The following is a 26,545-nucleotide window of genomic DNA, read 5'->3' as shown; positions in this document are numbered from 1 at the left end:
AGTACTTTGGGATAAAGCTATTGGTACTCTAAGGAGATTAAAATGAAATAAATTACTTTGTTCTATTCCACACTTTATTTTAAATAGCACGACCCGGGTTTCTGCATATCATGCTATCATCAGGTACAATTCGATGGGTGGCTTGCTCTTAAATAGGTAGCCGTGGGTGGCGGGTGGGGGGGGGGACTTGAAAAAGTGGGGTGGGAAGGAACATTGATGACGGGTAAAGCTGTTTTTGAAGACAGGGGTGGGGGAAGGCCTTGGGCTGGCTTGCATAGGTGAAACGACAAAGTAAAAAAGGAAAACAGGGGGGGGGGTTCTCAAAAGCTTTAAAAAACGTGAGGAAATCGATGAAATTCCTTTTCACTGTACCTTAAGAATGAAGTTTAAAATAATATCACTATAAAAATACATTTTTTACAGAAACCACATTTTATTGAAACGAAGAAAATGATGGCCTACTGCCCTTTCCATCATTGAAGATGTCAAATATGTTTAATGATAACGTTACAGTTTTAGAAGAACATTTCAGATATTGGAAACGAAAAATGTGGTACGATTGTAAGATTATAGAATTAATTCTCGCTGGTAAATAAATATCATCTCTCTCTCTTAGCGTCTTACACGTATACAATCTTACACCTGCAACAAAATTTTTGTCTTTGGTACATGAAATGTTCTTTTAAAACTTATTGTAACCTTCTCATCAAACATATTTGAAAATTTCATTGATGCAAGGGGCCGTAGATTTTTATTTTCTTCTTATTAACCGTGGAGCGGGCGCGCTAGGGTGTAAGTACCTACGCCAATCTTCGAAAATTAAGGATTTCAACATTTTACGTATATTTTGGTCTATATTGGCCTCGCGTATTTTTACAGTGTACTTTGACTGTCGATAGAGCAGGTTTTCAAACCTCTAAGTATTGTAGCTAATTTATTTTTATATTGGCAAGAGGAACCAACACCCGTGGCGTAGAGAGTACGCCGCACGACCGGCCGTGTACCTCGTGCTTTGCTTTTCTTGAATGGCCTCATGTATTCTTACAATGTCATTTTGATTATCTATAGCGTGAGTTCTTAGAGAACAAAGTATTTTAGCAAATTTGTTTTTGATTGACAAGAGGAACCCGGCACCCGTGGCGTACAAATTACGCCGCGCGACCGGCCGCGTACCACCTGCGTACCTATGAATCTGTATCACCGAATAAGTAACACGCTTGAACTATTTTCTACAAATAATGATAAATTTTAACAAAACTCGAGTGTTATCATACAAAATCATACATCGTGAACAAAGTACGCCGCGATCCCGGTCGCGTAAAAATAACAGGCGCGCCCGCTCGAGGGCTAATAAAATGTGTTTTTTATATAAAAATGGATATTTTTTATTGTTGGATTTTTTTCGCCTCTAAAAACGACACCTGTGTCATCATATAATCACCTCCCCTCACAGTTGATTTCTAAGGAATTTGTTCCTGGCGTATTTTATCACCTTTGGACTTAAATTATCCCCATGCATCTATTCAAAATAATTATTAGGAGAGCACTTTTATCTTGCATGATGAAGGTTGCGTCCCTTTGGCACTCACGTTCTTTCTACTATCTGAAGTAGGAGTTTGGACTCATACAAAATTATATATTGCTCTGCCTCGGCCTTTCTATTTCTTACTACAATTACAATTAATGGTTTGCTTCTAAAACCAGAGTTTAAGTCAATATTTTATATGAATACCATTCCTTTTTTGGTGAGATCTAATTATACGCCATTTTAACTATAATACAATCACGACATCTTATCACATGATGGGAAAAGTAAGACACGTTCAAAGTATCAAAGTCAATTTTAACCTTAATTTGCAGATTGGCGCCCATGCGATGCCACCCCACGTGACGTCACAGGGACCTAGTTTCTATTAGAGTAGATAGGAGTTCTACGTCGTCTGAGATTACCAATGCATGTATGAGGCACATAGCTAAGGGGAACATTTCTTAATAATCACCTATTAAAACTGCCTAAGGTCGGAAAGTTTTCTTCGTTTGATGGGGTATTGATAATCCTTTTTTGAGCCAAGCGCTACCTTCTAGCAGGGTACTCTGCTACCTCCTTGCAGCCTGCGTCGCAGCAGCGCACATACCCTTGCCTCAAGGTCACCTCACACGGCAACAGCGGGAACCATAATGACGTCACACGCGCTTTTCTCAGCATTCATACTTATCCGTCGCATTTTCGCGCGCTTGAAAATTTTCACTTGTCATCTAATCGCAAAAAATAGATATCGTCATTTAAAAATAGAAGAGCGTGAAATGCGTACTGCAGGAGTAATAATCTTTCGATTTAGGCCATGAAAAAATAATAAGAAACCACCCTATTGTTATGTATTTTTTTTCGCAGTTCCTTGATAGTGAAATGCATTTGTAAAATATATCCGTAGCTTCCATTAGACGGCGTGGATAGTATAACTTTCATATGCATAGTTAGCTCCACTGTCTAACCGGAACTCTTGATGATATGACTATTGAATATCCGTTAGTTGGCTTCTGTGATGGCCATCATTCCCTGCACCATGAAACGAAGGCCTGGCGAACAAAGGAATACCTCGAACGGTCATATCCTTGGTTTGTGCTGTCAAGAACGGGGATCCGAGAGTACGATGGTGTCGTCAATACATGATGATGGCAGTACTGAAACCCGACGCGGGTGGGTCGCGCACGGCCCATACCAGTCTTCGTCTCCGCTTAACTCCGTTAACGCCTTCACTTCGGTTCGGATGGGCCATTTCCAGCGGAGTGCAAAGCAATCTCACTGACGCCGACGACTGCGTCATTGAGGAGCCCCCCCACGGGGCGGCGAAATGGTTTCGTATCCATGGCGACCGAGATGAAAGCCATGCGCCTATGATAATAGATATCTCATGCCTGCAAAAGGCATTGTTACACCGTCTCCATGGCTTTGGTTCGCTTCGTATCCATTTCCCTTTCTCCATTGCTTCGCTCTTCTTATCGTTTCGTTGTATCGAGCGTTTGAGCAGGAAAATGTACGCCCGGAGCAATGATCATCCATTCGAACGGAAAACCGAGAAAGGAAAGGTGTGTTAACGGGTTCCTTTCGAAGAATGGCATTGGCTGTTAGACCCGAGATGAAACTACTCCGGAGGAGGAAGGAAACGCCATAATTTCCGTATTCAGGACGTGCAGGGACTCGAATTCCAACAGACATCTATGGCCTATAGGCCTTTATGTTACATATGAAGACGCCTTTGTTGGGTAATGAGCAAACTGTATTTTACTAAGTAATCAAATTTCACGAGAAAGTTGTTGTTACTGGCCAACCTAACATTTTCAATATTGACTTCGATTACGGTTACTATTGATGAGTTGTAGTTATTGGTGGAGTTAATACATCGACTTAGTTTGATCCCATTGGAATAACGAAAGTGCTAATGATGAAAAAATAATATTTATCTAAAAGAAAAAAAGATTCCAACATTAGTAGTTGTTTTCATAAAAAATTATTTAAATGGTTGCTATAGGAAATGGTTATTAGAGTGAGATAAGATCGGTTACTTTTTCCTTCAAGTTAAAATCAAGGCTTAAGAGAGGCTTAATCTAGTGGAATTCTAATTATTATTTTTAAAAAATTTCAGCACTTTATTAAAAAAAGGCTGTTAGATGAGTCACCTCATTTATAATGGTATAGATTTGGCAGGTAAAAGAAATAATACATTTGAGTCTTTATTAACTTCCGAAATGAGATCAAATTTCCATAATCATCATGAAGATGTTTTGCCTGAATGCATAATGAAGAGACGGCTTACACCCCAACGGATGGAGCACAAATTTCATCGCTGCATTTGAAAACATTACTCTCCGATAATTGAACACTGGCCCAGTGGTGCCGACTCCATGGGGCCTAAGGGGGCCCGAGCCCCCTCAAAAATTCGTTACGGTTATGAGGAAAAATTGTGTCAGGCTTGCCGATTTTCCCCGGAGTGTCCAGATATCGAGATTCGAGTAATCAGGGTTCTAATGTTGATCATATGACTCTTCTAAAATGCTTAATGAACTTTAAACTCACAACTTATAAAATTTCCCGGGGCGAGATCCCCGGTTTGAGCCCCCCAATATGTTTTGTAATTCGGCATCCCTGACTGGGCCGCACATGGAACAACGATATTAACCACGGTAATCGAAGCCTTTTCTTTCTAAGTCTATTTCCAAGCCGGTTCAACTATACCCCGTATTGGGATCGTTTCCCGTAAAAATCTTCTGCCATCGCTGAAAATTCGGGGTTTCGGGAAAGTGTTGCGCACCCACGTAGATGATTTATTACCTGCAATGAAAGTAGCAAGATCATGTTATTTTTTTAACTTCTTACTTACCAGGGAGCTATAGTTAGCTAACTTATAATAAATATTTTCGCATAAAACATAGGAGATGAAATATATCTCTTCCACCAACGAATTTTCTTTTGTTTTCACCAGACTAATGACCTCTTCTCCCGAATTACATCAGGAGTTCCACAACGAAGCGTAATCGGCCCCCTGTTGTTCATTATATACATTAATGATCTCTTCTCCCGCATTAGCAGTAAAATACGTTTATTTGTAGACGACGCTGTCGTCTACCACGAAATTAGATATCACTTTGACTATGAAATACTATCATCAGGTTTTAACAACGTTCATTTGTGGAGCCAAGAGTGGGGACTCTGACTGAATCTGAGCAAATGCATGTCGGTACATTTCTTGCGGAGTTCGTCCATCAATAACCATATTTATGCTGTGGATGTTGTTAACATAAAGGAAACAGACGAAGTGAAGTACCTAGAAGTTACGATAACCTCGAACCTCTCGCGGGGAACACATACAAGGAATATTTGCGCATAGCCTTGAAGAAATTAGGGTTCGTCAAACGTATTGTGGGAAGATTTTCGGATGAGAAAGTGAAAGAAACGTACTATCTCGCACTCGTCCGACCGCACCTTGAATATGCAGCGAGCATATGGGATCCGGTGCAGAAAGACTTAATCTGAAACTGAAAAAAATACATAGGAAGGCTGCGCAGTTCGTCAAAAACCGATACGGGCGTACAAACAGCTTTACCCAGGTGTTAAGCGAATTATGCTGAGAGCCGCTGGAGACTCGGCGGCTGCGCGCTAGTCTGAGATTGTTTGAACAATTAAGAATGGATATCTTTAAGAGCGACCCGGAGAACATAATGCTAGAGCCACACTATATTTCCAGGTCCGACAGAAGTGATAAATTAAGAGAGATATTTTTCCATACGGATAGATATGGGAATTCGTTTTTCCCCCGAATCATAAAGGACTTTAATAAATGCAAGTCGTAATTTCGTTGGAGTATTTCCTTTTTATGTGTAAATGGCCTCACACCCACTGCCACAGGCCTTTTAGGCGGCTTACGGGGTAGTATGTAGATGTACATGTGCCACCACGAAAGTGACGAAAGTGGATCCTCAAGTCGGCCTGTAGGCACGCTGTCACCCTCCACGAATTTAAATAGGGTGGTTACCTATTGTTTTTTTATTGCCTCAATCGAAAGATTATTACTCCTGGAGTACACATTTCGCGCTTTTAGATTTTTAAATGACGATATCTATTTTTCGTCATTAAATAAAAAGTGAAAATTTCAAGCACGCGAAAACGCGACGGCTAAGCATGAATGCTGGGAAAAGCCCGTGTGACGTCAGTCTGGTTCCCGCTGTCGCCGTGCGAGTTGACCTTGGGGCGAGGATATGTGCGCCGAGGCAATGCAGGCTGCTAGCAGGTAGCAGAGTACCCTGCTAGCAGATAGCGCTTAGCTTAAATAAGGACTATTAACACCCTATCAAACGGAGGAAACTTTCCGACCTTAGGCAATTTAAATAGGTGATTATTAAGAAATGTATCACTGATCACTGTACCATATGCATGCATTGGTAATCTCAGACGATGTAAAACTTCTATCCAACTAGAAACTAGGTCCCTGTGACGTCACGTGGAGTGGAATCGCATGGGCGCCAATCTGGCCTTTTTCAAATGCAGTTAAAATTGATCATTGCCATTCGTCTAAACTGTGATTTCTAAAACCAAATAATGTGCGCATTATGAAGACACTAATGGTGGGTAACGAATCGCAATCAATGCCTTTCGTTTTCTTTAATGGAGGAAACTACCCTATTGGCTGGTAACCATAAACGCTTTCGGGATCAATGCGTGGAACCATTCTGCTTGACTTAAAATTTTGAAACAGGTGATGGAAATGCTTTCTTAATGATCAAGGACGTGCCACTCCAATTTTATTGACCTAAGATAAACGTCTTTCATATGGGATGGATGACATAATGTATCATTGGCTCGTAGTGATGCTGATTAGGTCAAACGTAACGTTCAAGATCGAAGTTGAAAAATCGAGTTTCGGTTGAAACTTGGGGATCATGGCTCCAACTCCTCGATCTTTGCCCTTCGAAACTCGTATTTCGACTAATCGAAGTGGAATAAAATCGAAACATTCGATAGAAAATTTCGATTCAAACTCGATTTTTGATTTTGATTGAAATCGAGTTTGGATCGAAACTCGATGATCATGGCTTTATCTCCTCGACCTTTGTTTTTTTATTAAAACTCAATTTTCGATCTTAATCGAAATCCATTTATCCATCACTATCCTAAGTTCGATGGCTCAATCTCGATGATCTTTGTCTGTTAAAAATCGGTTTTCGATTGTAACCGAAATCGAAATTTTCCATCACTACTGCCTCGTTCAGATTACGATTGTTCTAGCAATCGTTGGAACTATCGTGCCTTCACACGGCGATTGTTAAAACCTGTGCTGCCCTCTAGTGCTGACATCTAAAGTGATCGAAAAATTGACGGTTAGCAAAGCTGTTGATATATGCAGGGTCAAGATATTACTGTCCAATGTGTATTTACCGAATAATTTTTCTTCCGCCCATATTCTTCCTTCATAGGACAAATCCATGAAAAAAACAGTGAAGAGAGCTTCACGAGCTTTTCGTCTTTCTCTTGTCGCTTCCTCTTCCGGTCTCCCAGCGCCAAACCTAAGTAAAGTGGCAGCATTCGGAACTACATGATCTATTGTCAGGACATGCATTCACACGGCTAGTTGGGCCAACTATCGTTAGTACGATCGCTCGGACAATCGTAATGTGAACGAGGCATACCTCAAGCTCGATTGCTCGATTTCGTTATCCACAATATCTGTCTATTAAAACTAGATTTTCGATTGTAATCGAAATCGATTGTTTCTGGCTTCACCCTGTGGAAATCCATTCTGAAAAATAAAAAGTTATGGTACTTTTTCACACGATATATTCAATACGACCGGTTTCGTCGCAGAGGCGGCATCATCAGGTACCGAAATCGTTATAATAACAGATATTTTGTTGTTGTTTATCTGGTTGCTATTACGCGTTGGTAGGGGAGGGTTGCGTTGGGGTTGGAGCGTTACTCAGCTTCAGGGGAATTTCCAAGAGAGGGGAATAGTTCACAAAAATATTTTCATTTGCTAAAATTCCATTCCTGATGTGCTTCCTAATCTCCAAATCCTCCAAGCAGTCCATCCTTCTTCCCTTTTTCTCAAGGTGGAGAATTTCCGGAACAAAATCGCTCCTGTGTTCACTCTCCCATAGATGTTTCGCGAAATGCGAAATTTTTATTGTTCGTAATCGAAATCGTTAGAGCGTAGGTTTCCGCGGCGATGGTTTGATCTCTGCATTTCTTCAGGGTTTTCATACGCGTCAGCTCGTTTGTGGACAAAAGTTTCGCTGGCTATGCTGCCAGCGTCATCAGGTCGTAGGTGTCGGCTGTTGGTTTCTGCCTCGCCTATATACTGTAGGCTGGATGAGAACTGCACAGTGAATGGCTGTCTGACTGGGCGGTTCTCTCTTATTGTCTCTCCCCTTGATGACTCTTTTCCAGGCGCTGTGAAATTAGTATCCATCTTCTCTATTGAAACTCAACGGCGTTTTTTGAATTTCTATTGCTTCCCTGATTTGTCTTGGGAAGTATCGGCACTCCTTAACTAAAAGTTTCTTTTCCTCAAATTTGATGTCGTGGCCAGGTTCCGACCATGCATGCTCGAAATCATGAAATCCAACCATCCATGTAATCGAAATCGTTTTTTCTGACGCTACCTTTTCCTACTCATTCACTTCCCCAAAAACGCTACTTACGCCAAACTTACGTGAATGGGCCCCGAACTCACGCCGCACGTACAAAGACAGCCCACTCCTCCCGAACACATTAGATTCGCGTCCCTTACCCTCCTCTTTCCACCCCCTTATTTTTCCCATGCACCCTCCACCCTCCCTGTTTGGGAGCCGCGCCACACATATATCCACTCTCCGCATCTTCTGTCCCCCTGACCTCTTGAGGTCGCGCGCGGCAGTGGAAGAGGGGTGGGATAGAGCCGGGTGCGGGGGAGCGGCATCAGCCGGCGTCTGCGCCAGCGCTCTGCGGGAACCACCACCGCCGCTTACCCGGGAGGGGAAAGACCCCGCCAAACCCCGCTGCCGGAGGGGTGTGGGAGAGGCTTGTTCCGCCGGGCGGCTTGCGCAGGGGCGGGCGGTTGGGTCGGTCGGGGAGAGAGAACGGGGGCGGTCGGAGGGGGGAGTTTGACCGGGGAGAGGCTCAGAGTGCTCCCGGTGTTGGCAGCGAGAGGTGGCGGCGGCCTCGTGAACTCAACTCCGGGCCCACAGCGGAACACCGGAGGACGACACACATCGCCAGGAGCCTCCCCCCCTTCGTCTCTCTCTCTCCGCCCCCCCAAACCAATAGGGGCCCCGCCCCCCTCTCTCGCGTACGACGGGGGACCCAGTGCTGTTAGGGGCGTTGCTCCGGGACCCGGTATTTACGCTCGCTTTGCGCCCTGTATCTCTCAACTTCGCCTCCTCCCTCAGACCAGTACCCCCTCCCGACGTACCCCGGCATCTCCGGACCGCAGGGCAGGCGCACCCTCTTCGGGAAAGCGAGAGGAAGGACCGGAGAAAACCTTTGGCCGAGTTTCAAAAGCATCCGGTCGCCCAGACAAAAGTGAGTAAGAGACAAGAGGAAAGACACGCATTATTCGGGAATACGAGAGCGAATTTTTTTTCGAGAAGGTTTGACTGCGGAGTGCGTGAACTATGTTCGGCCAAAGAAGAACGCGGTGATTTCACCCTGTGTTTTGTGTATGTGAAAAGCGTTGTTCGTTCCGCTACTTCGGCTGAATCATTAGGTTGTTAAATATTAATCGAACATCTTTAGCGATTCTCTCTCGTTTATGTCGGCTGAATCGAATCGTCCGGATCAAACCTGAAACAACGGCGCTGTTCAATCTAGTTATTTTTTTTGGACGCCGGTCGTCCCAAAGTGCCCGGCTCGGCAGACGAGAAATAAAATATTGGTTTAATATGTGAAACTGGTGATTGAGACCGAAAGCCAGGCCGCGAGTTCATGAGTATAAAGTGCTCCTTCGTAAGCAGCTGCTAGTTGGTAACCGTGGAGACTTGAGTTCTTGCTCCGGCGGCAATGGCGTAAGGTTGGAAAAGAAGAAACGGTGAGCGTTTTGTGGTGTTCTGGATTATGAGGGTTTTGAGTGAGTGCCTGCCCAAGGACTTCTGGAGTAGGAAGGAAGGAGCTTATGTGGTCTCCGCCCGTGGAACAACGGCGACTCTATTCTCTTCCCGGCCAGCCAGGGACGCCGAGACAGCGAGAGCGAGGAGAATGCCGGTAGGTGGCAATTCAAATGGAGCACATTTTGTGCCAACTCCCATCTTTTCCTCCTGCCCCTCGACCCCATTCAACCCTATCTCTCCCTTGCGATTGACTTTCCTTCTCTCCCTCGAATTCTCCTCGCCTCCTTCCCTTGGCGCGAGAGATTTCTCCCGGGCCGCGTGATATGAGCATCGCTTGGGAATTTTCCCCAAAGCATCTCACTTCGCCCTCTCCTTATTGTGTTGGATTTGCCGTAAAAATTGCTATGTGGCAAAGGGGGGAAGTCAGTGCCATTTTCGGAATTCTATTCTCCCCTATGAAGGTTCAGATTTATGACATGCGGCTTATGATTTCTTCGGTAAAATACAAGATTAGTTATGGAATAAAATAAAATAAAATTACTTTGTTTTATTCCACACATTATTTTAAATAGCACGGCCCGGGTTTCAGCATCTAATGCTATCATCAGGTGATAATTCCAGCATCTAACGCTACCACCAGGACCCGATGATAGCATTAGATGCTGAAACCCGGGTCGTGCTATTTAAAATAAAGTGTGGAATAAAGCAAAGTAATTTTTTTATTTTACCCTATGATGAAGCAATTCCACAAAGTAACGCCTGAGACCGTGTCTTATATTACAAGATTAGTTATTCGAGTGGCCCATAAAAATATATCTACCACATTATCTCCGTATCCTTTGTTTCTTGGTTTATTTGAGAAAGATATTAGCTATCTTTATTTAATTTATCTTTTTTCCTATTTCTCCGTCCCTACGATTATGGGTGTGCCGATTTCGAATATGTATCTATCCATTCGAATATCCATGCTCGTTGCTCGGCAAAGACTACTTTAAAAAGCAAAAAGGTAAAAAATATTTTATCTATGGAAATCTTTGTCTTTGACGCATGAATATAGCAGCCATTACTACTTCACATTTGAATGACTGTGATATCCTGTTTGTAAATAATTAGTATCGCGCACAAGGTAATTCGAGTTGGCTTCAGTTTCATTTCAGGATATTTTCCCCCTTAATGTGTGATTTTGAATTGAATGAACCACAAATATAATTGCTCTCCTACATAAAACCTGGTTTGACCTCGGACATGTTTTGGCTGGCCACCGGCTCGTCGTGAAAAGACGTCTTGAGCGTCTCGCTCAAATATCGTAATTAAAATGCATAAAAACATTATATTGCACCAAAAAAGAATTCATCATGAAAATCCTCCTCGAAAGCCAACGACAGTTGTATTTCTTAACTCATTAAATATGCGTTACTCCGAGCCGTTAATTTTTCAATATTGAGTATTTTTTTAAAGCAACTAACCGTATGAATAACCCCGATTTCTAAAGTTTAATTCCTGTAATAATTTGTTGGGGAAAAAGAAAGCGGTATTCCACAGCAGAAAAACCTGCCATGCTTCGATCAAATTAGGGAATACTATCTTTCCGGCATTCTCGTTACCTTACGTCGAATGAGGTACTTTTTAAATGTCTCATTTTCGTATTTAATATACTTTTGAGACGTACGTTACTTGGAGGGAGATTTGAGGGAAATATGAATATTTTCCATGCGTAGGATTTATATTCATTGAGTGATCAACCACCGGAATTATAGAAGTAACAATTTTTATTGCCGTAAACCTGTACCTGAGCAACGTGAGCCCTACGTGAAAAATAAATTATAGGGTATGTGATCTGAAGAAATAAATTGCCAGACTTTTAGAGCATGATTTTTAAATACATAAGAGGTCTTCCCATAAGATGCTATCATTTTCGCGCGTTATAACTTATTGTGCACTTTGACCTCTAGAATAATGGATACAAGTGAATCTGGTTTACTGTAATTTCACGAAGAATGCATATTTAGTATGATATTTTTCATTTTATTCACTTTTATGCTAGAATTATTCTCCTCTCTATTTATTTCGATAATTTTGTGGTGTCTCTGTCCGCACCTCACTGAGGTTGTGCTGTTACTTGGAAGGTCGACTGGATTGGTTCCACCCTCGGAAATGCAGCGCATCTCGTAGCCGATGCACACACACGTAACACCGGGTTTTGGATAATTTATCTCTCCCCTCTTGCAAGAGCTGTGACCATCGCTAATGAGCGAGGCCTAAAAACCCTGGGAGAGAGAGGCCCTCTCACTCACATACATACAAACGCAGACACACATACACACACGATCTGGGCATTCTCCATTGTTACTTGCGGGCGCCGCCACCGACGGGGTCTTGAACTACCACCAGTGAGGAAGTCAACATGTCCGATATATTCCACGGCATCCAACTTTTTTTTCACAAAAAAAATAATCTTTCTATTTTTTTTTCAAGAGGTCGGCCGTGGAATGGTAGTCGTTAGCACTCTTTCGTTGAGGATTTGTTTTTTTTTGTTTCATTTTTTTATTCACTCCAACTCTCGTTTCCTCAATTGTTAAATTTTTCGTGCGCTAAACTCTTTTTCTCTTTCGTCTGCAATTTGTGAACTGTGCGGGAATGTGGCTTCTCAGAAAAATGGTCGCCCGAGAGATTTTGGACAGCGTTCAAAGCTTATATATATATTTCCCCTTGGCCCCGTATTTTTCTCATCTGCTCATTTCTTATCCACTCTCCCTTCTTTCCCACCCCACGGTTCCCTACTTCTGTTTCCCTTTTCTCCTTCTGCATTTCCGTGGAACGCATTGAAATTCCTCCCGCAAACGGAGACGGTCCCGGAATCTTTCTCATATATACATATCTCCACGGCAGTGTAGCGTTCAGAGGAGTAGGAGTAGTCGTGATATCTTGCACTCACAAGGTTATTCTCTTTCACCCTTTCTAACCAAGAGCTGTTTCTGGGAGAAATCAAACTTCAAGATTTTTCATTTTGAAAAATTGAAAATTTTACACTCAATGATAATTTTCCTGGCAGCTAAATATTTCGTCATTAAAGTTTACACTACAAAATAATATTTATTTTAGATGTCTCCTAAATGGAGCAGAAAGTTTAAACATTTTTGATGTTGCTTAGAAGCAACATTGGGTTATAAAGGGCCAACGGGAGGAAATTCGCCTGGGCGGGGATCTTAGGTTGCCAGGGTAAGGCGGTGGTGCTCTTGAAACCCCAGCAACCTTTTTCCACTAATCAAGATTCCCTTCAACGTTATAACATACTTGAAAGAGGGGTAAGTTTCAAATAGATTGATTAATTTATTCACCAAATAAGATTGTAATACGTTATTAACGGCTTTAGGTTGTTCCTCCACTCTGTCCGATAAAAGCGATAAATTGAGAGAGATTTTTTGCCGAACGGTAAGATATGGGAATTCGTTTTCCCCCCGAACCATAAAGGACTTTAATAAACGCTAGTCCAAACTTCGTTAGAGCACTTCATATTTTATGCGTAGACGGCTGGTATCCTAACACTTCCTGCCACACGTCTTTCAGGTGGCTTGCGGGGTATTATGTAGCTGTAGATGTAGTATTTCCCGAAGACAGTTCCTGTGGCCACCCTGCTGGTATTTTCAGGTCAGAAATATCAACGCATTAAAATTGCACTTATCTCTTATAAAAGAGCTTGCGTGTCGTAGATCGGCTCTGATTGGTCGGGTTAATTACAGGTGGGCTTCTATTGGTCCTTTTCCAAGTGTTGGCTAACGTGTAAACGTCTGTTCTGTTGTAATTTTCTGGCTGCCCTGCTATTGTTATTGCCTCTCGGATGATCATCGAATGGTAGCGGCTTTCATTGCAGATGGCCGTACGCTTCTCTAACAAAATAAGTCTACCCTGTGGCCAGGATATTCTCTTCCGCGAGCTTCTTTATGAGGGAAAATTTTAATACATCATTACTGCTGAGCTGAATACGCAAGCAGGATGACAGGAGTAACTGTCGTAGCCTTTAGACAACATTTCGCGGAGGGACGCCCGAAAGCCGTTACTAATGCAGAGAAACGCCGCGGAATCCTTAGAACCAAAGATTGTAATAATTTGTGTTGATTTCCTTATTGGTATTATGGGATTAGGTTGGTGTGATGACGTGAGTGGTAGCTTCCCATCCCCTGGGTCCGGGTTCAAATCCCGATGGTGATTGAGTTTATTGCAGACTACCTAGACAGTGTAAAATTTTAGATTTTACCGGCGCATAGATTGATGAAAAATTTCTCGGGATTCCCACCGGGTGTGGTATTGGGTTAATTCTCCCAACGTTTCAATGGCTGAGTCTGCCATCGTCGTCAGGGGTTTACTCTTCATGGTACTTTTTTACGGTACTTATTTATGTATTTATTCATATCCCTGGTTGCCGTTATTGTTGTGTGCGAATGTAGCGATTAATTATGGCATTCTAGGCACTGCTCAGTTGGAAGCCTTTATCTTTGTTTAAGATCTTCTCCTCAAGGCTAATCGCAATTCACTCCTTTACAATTCTATCCCAATAGTTATCAGTGCGGCACAAAACCTTCGTATTTTTGAAGTCCATCCTATGACCGAGGTCCAAGCAATGTTCCGCCACCACCGACTTCAGCGGATAAAACAGGCTTATGCATCTTTCGTGCTCCGTCAGATGTTTTTGAGCAGTGCCTGGAATGCTATAATTAATCCCTACATCCACACATAACAATAACGGCAACCAGGGATATGAATAAATAAATAAGTACCGTAAAAAAGTACCAGTAAGAGTAAACCCCTGAAGACGATAGCAGACTCAGCCATTGAAACGTTGGGAGAATTAAACCAATACCACACCCGGTGGGTATCCCGAGAAATTTTTCATCTACCTAGACAGTGCTTCATCGAAAGTACTTCATTCACTGCCCTCCTTCCGTCGGATGGGACGTCAAACCGTGGGCCACTTGGCGCCTTGCGTCAAGAGCACAGGCCAATGCCGATGCTGGATTTTCTCCCCCAACCTTCCTCAACCCATTCCTCATGACGCATTAGATCTCAGCTGTACGTCACCTCCTCCTGACACCATACCTTTGCAATATACTTATTATGGGTATTTACAGTCAAACTAGTTAAAGTTTTGCTATAGAGGTCCCGACGGTGATTTAAAAAAATTGGTTTTTGGCGGCGGTAGCTCGTGCTACCGCAGCGGTAACCTTTTTTCCAGTCCTAGGAATGACTAAAATGTTGAAGTATATTTGAGATCATGAATTGAGTTCAGCAACTAGTGATTTATTCGTCAAGAAAAACTAAAATACTCAAGTTTGATATTCACGTTGATGACAGTAATTAGGTATCTAACAACTGAAATTGATATCGGACGTATCGCCCCGGCAATGCACGCCTCTAAAATGGCGATTTTCGTCTTGTGGTTTATTTTAAGTAACAGGAACAATATAAAAATTTCCTTGAATGAAAATTTTAGAAATATTTTTTTCATGTAGCATACGTAACTTCGATAATAATGTACTTTCCTACACCTACTTATTATATGGATAGTTGTGTGTTTATCCTTGAAACATAAAAATAAGCAATTCAATCCTAATTAAGGCGAATTTATTGATTTAACTTAGTTGTCTTGTACCATAATATGGTTTTGTGTGCCGGTTTTGTGTGCGTCGTACGCATAAAATAATTGAGGGAAATTGTAACTACCTTTTATCTCAATACGATGGAATTACTTTTATTAGTGTTATTTCTACACTTTACGCATTATTGCGATTTTACGCAGGCGTCGGGATCCATTTCTTATACAATGGTTAATTGCCTCAACCCGGCGGTAGTTGCGCCCATATTCCTGACGTGAATGGTCGCGTGGGGTGTCCCTGACACCCTAAAAGATATTCCTCTAATTCTTAATAAAAATGTTTTTCTTTCTTAGCTTTACATCTTGACAATTCTTTAGTATACTTAGATATTAATATACTCACGATTTAAACCTTAAACTTTACTTTTAATTTTTTAATAAAATATTTTTAAACACCCTGATTTCCACTAGGCAATTTGAGTTCCTCCGGAAAATTACCAAAATTTATTTCTTCGTCGTTAGCTGACTAATGCCGTTGAAGTATGTTGAATTTGATGCGCATGGCAGAAGCTATTATTAAAGTCTATCACCGTATCTTATCATATACGGTAGTATTCATTTGTTAACAAAATTTCTACATCGACGTCTATTTGCCTCAGGTAAGTACTACTTACCAATTTACTATGAATCGATTTCCCAAAATTTTTTCCTATTGAATTACTCCTTTCACTAATGATATGCAACATTAGAAAGATAAGTTTTTCTGGATATCAGACAATTACTTATACCACTTATTTTTTTATCAGAGCGCGACCCGGGTTCCAATGAATTATCATCATCTTCAGGCGCAAATTGATAATAATAATCGATTTGCGCCTGAAGATGGTGATAATTCACTGAAACCCGGGTCGCTCTCCGATAAAAAATAAGTGGTATAAGTAATTGTCTTATATCCAGGAAAACTTATAATGGAATACCACAAAGTAAATCACGAATTTAATGAATTTTATTCGAAGGATAATCTAATAAATTCAGCAGTTTTCAACAACGGTCCGATGTCGTGCTATAGAAGAGTTTAATTGAATTAGAATATTGTAAAAAACAAATCAAGCTAATAATGTATTCCTCTTTTTGCTTCTTAAGCATTTCGGAGGAATTTTTACCTTCGCACAGTGAACTGGCCGCAAATTAGTGCAGGGGATTTGTCTCTGCCTCAGTGAGCCTACGCTCGGAATCACGGCGCGTGTTTATTAATATTCTGAGATGCTGGGTGGAACGGGTGCCTCCTCCTCTTTTCATTAATCGCCTCTTGGGGAGTTTCGCGAGCAGCAAATGTTACACTCGCAATCCGAGGCGCAGCTGGCTTAATAGGATTTCCGTCTGGAAGACCTCGTTACCCAGGGAATATGCGAGTTCGTCCGTGTTACTGCTGTGGCGCTTGGTCTGATGACCAAGGGAGGAGAGGTAGGTCAGCCCTAAAGTGATGACGCCTGTTAGTCTAATTGAAGAGTTTCCCGCGGCGTTACACGCTAATCCTACGAAAAAAGTTTGCAACATGCGAGAAATATGAGTCCCTTCGCTTACTGATAATATCCCTCGTTTTCAAGTATTGCAAAGTCGTGTCCATGATGTTTGGCGTGATTGATTATGCATTGATGTTTGAATTGTATTTTTATTTGTATGCGTATTTGTGTTTATATTGGTGTTTTGGAGTTGAGGGCGCTATGGTGATGGGGTAGTAAACAGGGGATTGTTTGTAAGAGAGCCATTTTCGATGCAGGAGAGGAAATAAAGCTCTTAAGATTATAAATGATTATTATTTTCTGAGAAGAAAAAAAGGTTGCGACATCACAGTATCCTTAATACCAAAATTGTTGAAAATTCAATTAAATATCAGGTTGTAAAGTTCAAAAAAGTTTCCCATAAAATAGAGTGGTGCCAAAGTCACTATCGTCGAAATTTGAGATTCAAATAAAATGTGACGGGAATACAATGTGGGGTTGAGAATGAAACTCCGAAAAAGACATCCGTGCATCCAAGAAACAACTCAACATCAATACGGTTGTTTGAAGTCTTTTTATTCTTGTTTGAATTCCCACATAAGGTTATTCGTTATTCTCTTGTTTCAGAGTAAGTCAAATTTGTGTTGATTAAGTAAGTCAAATTGTGTAACTGCCCCCACGTGTTCCGGTGCCGGGCGCAGGCAGTCAGCTTTTGGTCGCCATGTAGAACGGTTGAATTGGAGAGTTCTCCTTTTTTGCCATATGTCATCAAACTGAAGTATTGCATTTTCAATGATCGTGAACTGCCTGTTCCTTCGAAACATTTATCTCCGTACCCAACGTGTACAACGTTCGACCGGGGGAGTTTCTGTTAGTTCTGCACAAGAATGTTAGATGGCGCCCGCCCTAGCAAATTTATTTCCCCTAAAAGTCCGGATGGTGTGAATCTAATTTTTTGTCAATTGACAATTTAACTTTATTTCTAAGTTTTTCTAAAAATCGGCCTTCACTCTTCATGTACGCCACTTTTGTTTTCCCGATTCTTTATCTGCAGAAATCTTTAAGTGACCGTTTTATCCAAAAAAAAAATTCAGTTCCCGAATGAAATTACTTGGGTCAGCGAAGATGCTTGGAGGTATTTTACTTTTCATCAAGAAAATACACGAGGCTGTACAATTATTCACTAGTAAATAGGTTTCTTGGGATTGAATGTGGGTGAGCTATTAAGATAGTGAAAGACACATGAGCAAATAAATTGCCGATAGGATCGTTCACATTCATTATTTATATTCCACATAATATACGAATCGATCGGTTCGCTTGTGTGCATACAAAAATGCGTTTTTGAGGGAAGGAAGCTTTAATTTATGAAAGTTTCACACTCTTAACAGATGCTTATGAAAAGTTCATTATAAATACAAAAGATTTCGACCGCATCACGCCGGTAACTGCATCTCTTATCTCCTTGGCATCCAAGTGGGTAAAGCGGTTTGGTTGCTCATTGAAATCATATTCCTCTCCCCGCCAATCATGTCCAGTTTTTCTTCATTCCTATTTCTTTCTGCCCTTGCCAACTTTTCTCTTCTGCTCCGCACTTACATCTCAGGCGTCTCTAGTAGTTTCTCCTCCTTTTACTCAGGGTCCGCTAGCGCTAACAGCGATTGCAACGCCACCCTTGGCTTATAATTAAATGACCGGTGTAATTACGGAATAAGCGATGGAAAACGGGATGGTGGGAATTAACGTGTGATCAGAAAATGATAGGTGGAGCGTTCACTCTTTTGGTCCCTGAAAAGCTATTCTAGTATGGTTTTTGGAGGAGGCGACCGACAGTTGAGGTCACTTGCGCCATGAGGAAAGGGTATGGAAGGAAGGGTGGAGAGAAACCCTGCGTCGGCATTAGCCTGCTCATAACGAACTTTTACCAGTGTTAAATATCCATTCCCCTGTACTTCTATTGGTAATTAATAAGATTACAGCCAACGAAAATATTATGATAGTTGACTGGTCGCAAAAATAGTAGGAATAAATTCACGACGATGTATTATCACCGCGATATGACTATATGGACAGTTTAATGTACACAGTAGTGCGACAAACGATCGGGAGACTCCAACGACAATCAAGAAGTTATCGTTGCATTTTCATTTTATAAATCAGAGGTGATGTAAGGAATACCGTCTCCTACCGTCTACCGTGTAAGGAATACTTGATTATATACGTACTGTAAACAAACCCCCATGTTGTTTGTTCAAATAAATAAAAATTAAATTAACAATCGTAGTGAGGAGGCAATAATGGTATGATATGGTATTTGGAGGAGGCGACCGACAGCTGAGGTCATTTGCGCCATGAGGGAAGGGTAGGTGAGGAAGGGTGGAGAGAAACCCGGCGTCGGCATTAGCCTGCTCTTAACGAAAGGCGCCAAGGGACCACGGCTTAACGTCCCTTCCGACGGACGGAGTGTTGCGCTTGAAATGTTCTCCACACAACATTCAAGCAGGGATCGGGCAGTCTCTGAAAATTCTCTATCACTGCTGGAATTTGAACCCCAGCCCACGGAGTGAGAAGCCAACGCTATAGCTACCACACCGACCCCATCCCCTGAAAACTATCGCTTGATCTATCATTCTTAGGGATGGAATAAATGATCGCGTGCACGAATATTACAAAAGAGGATCCTCAAGTCGCTCTCTAATTGTGTTCTCGTCCACCGCTCAACTAAATGGTCTTACTAAAGTCGCCACTAGTGTTGCTGACGGATAAATTAATCCGAATTACACGGGGATATAAAGTATAATTAGGGGGTGATAACCGAAATTTATATTCATATATAAATAAAGTATATTTATATTTATATAAGTTTAAGATATATATCTTGTTTGAGGTACGATGGTCTGATGAAGACAATCGTTGAAGGACAAGTGGAAGGGAAAAAGGGCAAGGGACGGCCCCGAATGAGCTATATTGGACAGGTTGTAAAGGATGTAAAAGAGAAAAAATATGTAGCTATGAAGAGATTAGCGGATAGGAGAGAGAAATGGAGAGCTGCGTCAAACCAATCTTAGCATTGTTGACTAATGATGATGATAAGTTTTCCAGCCAGCTAGGCAAATAAATTAGTTTTTAAACATTTCAAACTGTTCAGTTTACATCTCATTAGGACGTCTTTCATGGCGAGGTTAAGGGGAGCGAGGTGGCCCAGTGGATAGAATGTTGCGCCACTAGTTTAAGTTCTTGCAATGAGCGACGACAGACCTATTCATATTGATGGGTACGACACTTACAGTAATATTTCCGTTATTGGTCGGACGTAAACCTACAAGAGTTATACAAGCTCCACAGTGCCAACATTACCACGCGGGGCGGAGAAACTAACAAATACATCATCGGGCTATACTTATTTGAGGAAGGAGAATGGATAGTAATTGTGAAGTAAGATCGTTACCTGAGAATGTCGCACAAAGCTCCGTTATTAATAAGTGTATATATAGGTGATATAAAGTATAATTAGGGGTTTTAAACGAAATTTAAATGTAAGATGATGTGATCTATCAAAATCATAACTTTCTAATGCCATTCCTCGCAGTTACAAACAAGATTATGCAAATATTGGAAAACAATGGAATCGCATTGCACTCATCACCGCGTCGCGGACACTTATGAAAGCCGATTGAAATGTGACCGAAGTGGAAACAGGAATAAGCCTTAAATGGGATGGGATTGGGTCTCGATTCAGTCCTTTTGATCGTGTGGTTCTGACTTAACCTTTAACCGGTGACGTGCGGTCTGAGAGATCTCTGCGTTTTAAAAATCATGAATATTTTCAAATTGGCTGTTTTTAAACATCTAAAATCATCGTTAGCTTCATATTTTTGCATAATTAGGATATAACACTATTGAAATTACACGTTTTTATTATTTAATTCTGTAAATTTACAAATTAATTCGATTAGCGGTCAGAAAGACCTCACATCACGCATGCAGAATGCATCAAGAAAAGGAATAAACGAGATAAATTCAATTGTTTCCTATTAGTTAGCCATCTTTCTTTGACATTTAAGCCCTTATTTTGAGTTATGGCGTGATATTGACACTTAAAAACGATAACAATAATTCAAGTGTGTTTGATATCAGTTTTTGAATCCTGTTTTAAATTAATTTTTTTACCGAAAAATTGATTTGTTTTGGTAACGCATAAAATATAAAGTTTGAAATACCTAGTTTAGAAGATAAAAAAACATAAACTTAAGCAATAAAAATGCCGTCGCAGCATGAATATGAATATTTAATTTATTGCGGTCTCCCAGACCGCGCGCCACTGATAGTGTAATACATGTTTCGCGTCACTGTTTAAGGGCTAAGACGGCAGTCGCAGCTAACCATACCGGCCAGCCGCCACGCTGAGAATCACGCGTGACTACAATAGGGCGTGAGTTCGTGTGCCTCCAGTACTCCTGACCGCTCTCCGCTGCCGGCACCGGTTGACTCGCCGGACCACTGGTTGCGCGGGTCAAAAATCCTGTCTCTCGCCCGTGACGAAGCGGAGGGGGGGATCTACCTCATCACTTTACGATACTATTTAATACCACCCTTCCCCCACACCTTCCTCCACCTATAAGGAAACCGAATGGACCCTTTCCACAGGAGTTCTCGTGAGCACGAACGCGGCAAAGTTAAGGGTAGGACTCGAGCCACGTCGACGTGAAATTCGACGGGAATGAGGCAGCTGACACCCGAATTTAAGCCTGAAAATTCGGCTTCGGAAACCCGAAATTGGCCAGTCGATTGAGCTTGCGAATGATTCTTCCAATATGGTGGTTTCCTATTATTTTTTTATTGCCTAAATCGAAATATTATTACTTCTGGAGTACGTGTTTCACGCTTTTAGATTTTTTAATGACGATATCTATTTTTCGCGATTAAATGAAAAGTGAAAATTTTCAAGCGCTTGAAAACGCGACGGCTAAGTATGAATGCTGGGAAAACCCCGTGTGACGTCGTTCTGGTTCCCGCTATCGCCGTGTGAGGTGACCTTGGGGCGAGGCTTTGAGCGCTCATACGACGCAGGATGGTAGCAGAGTACCCTGCTATCAGGTAGCGCTTGGCTTAAATAAGGACTATTAATACCTTACCAAACGAAGGAAACTCTCCGACCATAGGCAGTTTTAATAGGTGATTATTAAGATCGCTTCGAAAATCCCTTCCCTGGACCTATTTTCCTCTGCTACTAGTTACAAAGCCACCTTAAAATACCATCTCAATAATTCACCATTGTCTAATCAATAGTGCCCCTTCTCACGTTTAAAAATTTTGTTTGCTGTTACTTTTCATTTACTGTGCTATTGTTTGTTATCTTTTTTATATTATTTATTTAGGAACAGCCAATGTAAAGGCCTTTGTGCCGTTTTTGGTGATGAAATAAATAAATAAATGTTTCCCTGAGCTCTGTGCCTCATGCATGCATTGGTAATCTCAGACGATGTAAAACTCCTATCTACTCGTATAGAAACTAGGTCCCTGTGACGTCACGTGGAGTGGCATCGCATGGGCGCCAATGAGGCCTTTTTCAAATGAGAATAAAATTGACTATTGCCATTCGTCTAAACTGGGATTTCTAAAACCAAATAATTTGTATATTATGAATACACTAATGGTGGGTAACGAATCGCATTTAATGCCTTTCGCTTTCTTTGATGAAGGAAACTACCCTATTGGTTTCGTTTGAGAATTTGCTCGTTGAGCCCAGTGGCTGATGTACAGGGGGGGTATCACAGGGGTCATGACTACCCCCCAAATTTTTTTACAAATTTTTAATTTACATTATTTATAGATTTTTTATGATTCTTAAATATCTATTTTTCAAATGTGCCTGTTGTTAAGAATAAAAATGAAATTAAAAAAATGGTCTTTAAATTTAAATGGGGTTTAAAAAATGGATATCTAAAAAAAAACGCGAGAGAACCACCCATCTCTGCCGCGGGTATTCCACATTCTCTGAACTTAGGTCATGACCCCTCCCGAAACTCGATGCTGAATCCGGCCCCTGATTAAGCCTATAGTGGACTGGCCGCTAGCCGCCTAAGTGTCTCAAGCTCACCACGGGGTAGTTTTTCAGCGGATCAATTCCATGTAAACCACCGCCGCTCTGCCGTCCCGGTATCCGCAAAATCTCAGTGCCCCCTTGATCCCCTCTTTGCTCGCGACCTCATTGCCTAAGTGTTCCTTTTGCATTGGCCGCTTAGGTTTTCAGGGAGGTTAGGAGTCCATTCTGACCAAAGCTACCATCCTCTTGCTTGTTTACTTTCATGCCTCTAACCACGAGAGTGTCTTTCTTTAGGTAGTTCCTCCTCAACTACGCGATCTATAAGTTTTTTCCCCGTCCAAAAGATTCGTAAATATTAAATAAGAATATTGAACTGTTCATTTTGGTAGAAAATTTGATATAATTAATAGTAGCAGGCGTAACGTGGTGGCAATCCATAATTTATCTAATTCATCTATTCCTGAGAAAATTTGATGCTGAAAAGCATGGAGAGGCTTCTAAGCATTGCTGAAAATCGAGAAATCCACAATGTTAGATTAAATAACTAATTTAGAATATGAGATTTTCCCGGCCTATTGATTTCATGGGGATTTTTCGGGTCATCATGCAATTCATCGGGTGTCATTGATGCATGGAATAAACATTTTGAAAGCTAAATCTCTCATCTTTCTCGTTCTATCGTGGTGAAAATAGCAGAGTATGCCTTCGAACAGACATCGATACCTCGTATCTTAGCACCTGGTGAGAAACCCGAAAAATGATGCTCAAGGGTGCAAAGTTTTGTATAAAATTTTTTTCCAGCATTTTAAACCAAAATTTGGACCTATTTTTAGTGTTTAAGACTAATTTCATCACTGATTTAGCATTAATTTGCAAAGTACGAGGGCGGCTTTTTATTTCAACCTCCGATCGCTCACCAAAATCGCCGTACAAGCGACAGGCGGGTACTGTGTGTCTTCCGCACCACACGCTCAAGTCATTTCTGACCGTAAGTTGTTATTTTAAGGTTTGTAGCAATCTCATTGACTACACTGCCTCAATGGATTCTCCCGCCAAGAGTGTACTGCGGAGACACAGCCAGAAAACTCGCCGAATGGCTTCAGCATTGACATGTCTCGACCTTTATGCCGATAAAAGAGATTTTTTCTTTAATTCAATGTGGCTAGAGCGTGAAACATTGCGACCCATTACGTCCATTCCCATTCAAAACAAAAGAAGAGGCAGCTGACTTCTGGAAGTGTTCTGATCCATGACAACGCCCGTCATCTCAGCGCTGATGCAGCCAAACTGCTCCTTGAGCAATGCCAATGGAGCGTTTTCGATCACCCGCCGTGCAATGTCGAGATGGTGCCGTGTGACTTCTATCTTTACGCTGAATTGAAGTAGTGGCTAGGAGGGAAGCGTTTTCAAACGGGCGATGAGCTTCAGGGTATAGGCAATATTCATTGGAAATAATGATCCTATGATGAAGGTGTAGTAAATCTTGTGTACAGGCACGACCAATTCCTCAGTCGCCGAGTCGATTACGTCGAAAGGACACCACAAGTGTATTAAAAATTTAACGATGAAATAATTTTTAATCAATCACTTCGTCTTCTGTTCATGACCCATGGGAGGTTGAAAAAAGAACGGTCCTCGTATATTCAAGCAATTGGTATAGCGAGTTTCTCACGACCTATACACTTACTATACGAAGTACCAATCATTTTCTTTACGAATACGCTGAGGTTGTTATCATTTGAATCTATATATTTCTAAGAATTTTAAAGCTCCGCAGTGAGAACAAGAGGAAGCTGCTGTGTTCATTCTGCAGATTCCAAAAAAATATGCGTGGAAACTAATATTTGTTAGTTATTGAAGTCTGTGGAACACGATAATAATAGCTTAAGTAGTTTTAATTGTGCACCAAACTCAATCCTGTTTCGTTTCTACATTAAAAGACTTAATTAAAAATAATAATTATCTCATGAAAGTATTACTTTTTCTTTGGCATTATAGAGTTTTAAGTCTCCCTTGAAGCGTGTAATCCATTAAACTCGCACGTTAGAGTTCTCATTTTGAGCTACATTGATCATTGAAATTAATTCGCTTCTCTTTGTTGAGGTAATAATAAGGTCTTCAGACAATTTTGATGTATCATTCAATTACATACCACCATCATTAGTCTTCACAGAATGAGCCTATCTTGCCTGAGCATCAGTTTTGGTCAGAGCGGACCACGCAGCGTATTTAACTGAAGTTTATACTGCCTCAATCATATTCTACTGCATTGGGCTAACCAGCTGTGTTTGGCAAGCGTCCTAATTACACTGGTAACCTCACTTTCACCAATTTGAATTAGATGGGACACTAATTATCCGCTGCCACGTAGGCCGTCGGTTGGCATTTGATTATGCGCCATGATTTCCCAAAACGAGAACCAGCTTCCATCGTGAAAGTCGCGTCATAAATACCGAACGCGCGGCGTCCAGCGTTCGCCATTGTACATATATTTCGTCTACGCTCCCCGGCCAAGTGACCGCACTCTTCGACGGCCCAGTTCAGGGCATTTTGATTTCATTCCCGTCAGATTTTACGATGAGTGTAACTGAATGCGACGGTGTTCACGTTTACTGGATAAATACATAGATTGCCTTTATTAGCAAATGCAACATGGTCCTTCTAAGCCATATGGCTTTTCAAAAGGTTACATTTATCCTACATGGTGGCACATTGATATCATAGCTTTTATATTACATTTCAAGTTTCAACTTCATAAAAAAACAATGACATTGCACAAAAAGTTTTAGGAACTTTGAAACCAAAATATGAGAATTTAATATAATTTGTACATTTAAGAATAATTAAAGGAATTACAGGTTTGCAGTTTCACTAATTAACCATTCTTTCACTTTTCTTTTAATTTTGGCCAAATATTTTAGATAAAAGATATAGATTTAAAGCTGTACAGTGAGATAAAAGATGTTTTTATATTATTATATGCTTGTAGTAATATGCAAGAATCGGTATAAATACATGACGGTTTTCAAATCGGAATAACTTTAAAATGTTTACATGCATTTTTGTAGTTTCATTACTTATTACCAACGAAAAAAGATGGTAATTAATGAAGTACACAGCGTAAATCACATACTCAGTATCGATGAAAAATATTTTTCGAAATTTTAATCCGGGATAGCTGATTTCATGAGGAACCAAAATTATTGATGATAGTTAAGTCAAAAATGCACATCGATGTAAAGGTACAGAAATCGACAATGGAGCGAAAGTGGCGCCGCTCGATTTGTTGCAAGACTTTTGCAAATGATAGTACCATTTTTAAGCTACGGAAAATTTGAGCCAAATCCTCCGGTTGGCCGAGAGTTTTCCCTATTGCCGGATACCTTGATTGCATAGAGATCTTTGGCAGGAAAAGCATTCGAATTCATGAGTTGTCCAGAACATTCGGCATTGGGTGATGTCCGTTTCTCTCCATGCACACTTCAAACCGCGCATCAAAACTTTACCCAACATCTCAATAATGAATGCACCAACTATCCTACGCTTTCCGTGAGCTCTCCCTGTGTACTGGGTTTGTGAAAAGGCGTACACCATTCACTTGAGGTAACCCCAAAGGAAAAAGTCGCAAACACCGATCCCGGGGAATGTGAGGGCCAATCAATGTCGCCATGCCGAGAAATGATGCGTCCACAAAATTACATTTTCAAAGATACCACCACAGCACTAACTATGTGGGCAGTTAATCCGTCTTGATGTAATCATCTCTCTTCAGTAAGATGTCTTCTTTTCAGCTCCTCAAGAACATGGAAAATTCTTTGGTAAAGGCCTTGG

General features: G+C 41.2%; 1 protein-coding gene across 1 annotated transcript in view; it reads left to right on the top strand.

Moving 5' to 3' along the window:
* The first annotated feature begins 8,672 nt into the window (after positions 1 to 8,672).
* The window catches only part of LOC124166484 (formin-like protein 5), a 678,638-nt gene continuing 660,765 nt past the window's right edge, over positions 8,673 to 26,545 (top strand). Inside the window, exon 1 of the mRNA XM_046544014.1 lies at positions 8,673 to 9,730. The gene's annotated coding sequence lies outside the window, so the exon portion shown is untranslated. The remainder of the gene's footprint in view (positions 9,731 to 26,545) is intronic.

Source organism: Ischnura elegans, chromosome 10 (assembly GCF_921293095.1).
Source record: "Ischnura elegans chromosome 10, ioIscEleg1.1, whole genome shotgun sequence".
NCBI lineage: Eukaryota > Metazoa > Arthropoda > Insecta > Odonata > Coenagrionidae > Ischnura > Ischnura elegans.
This window is presented reverse-complemented; position numbering and strand designations above follow the sequence as displayed.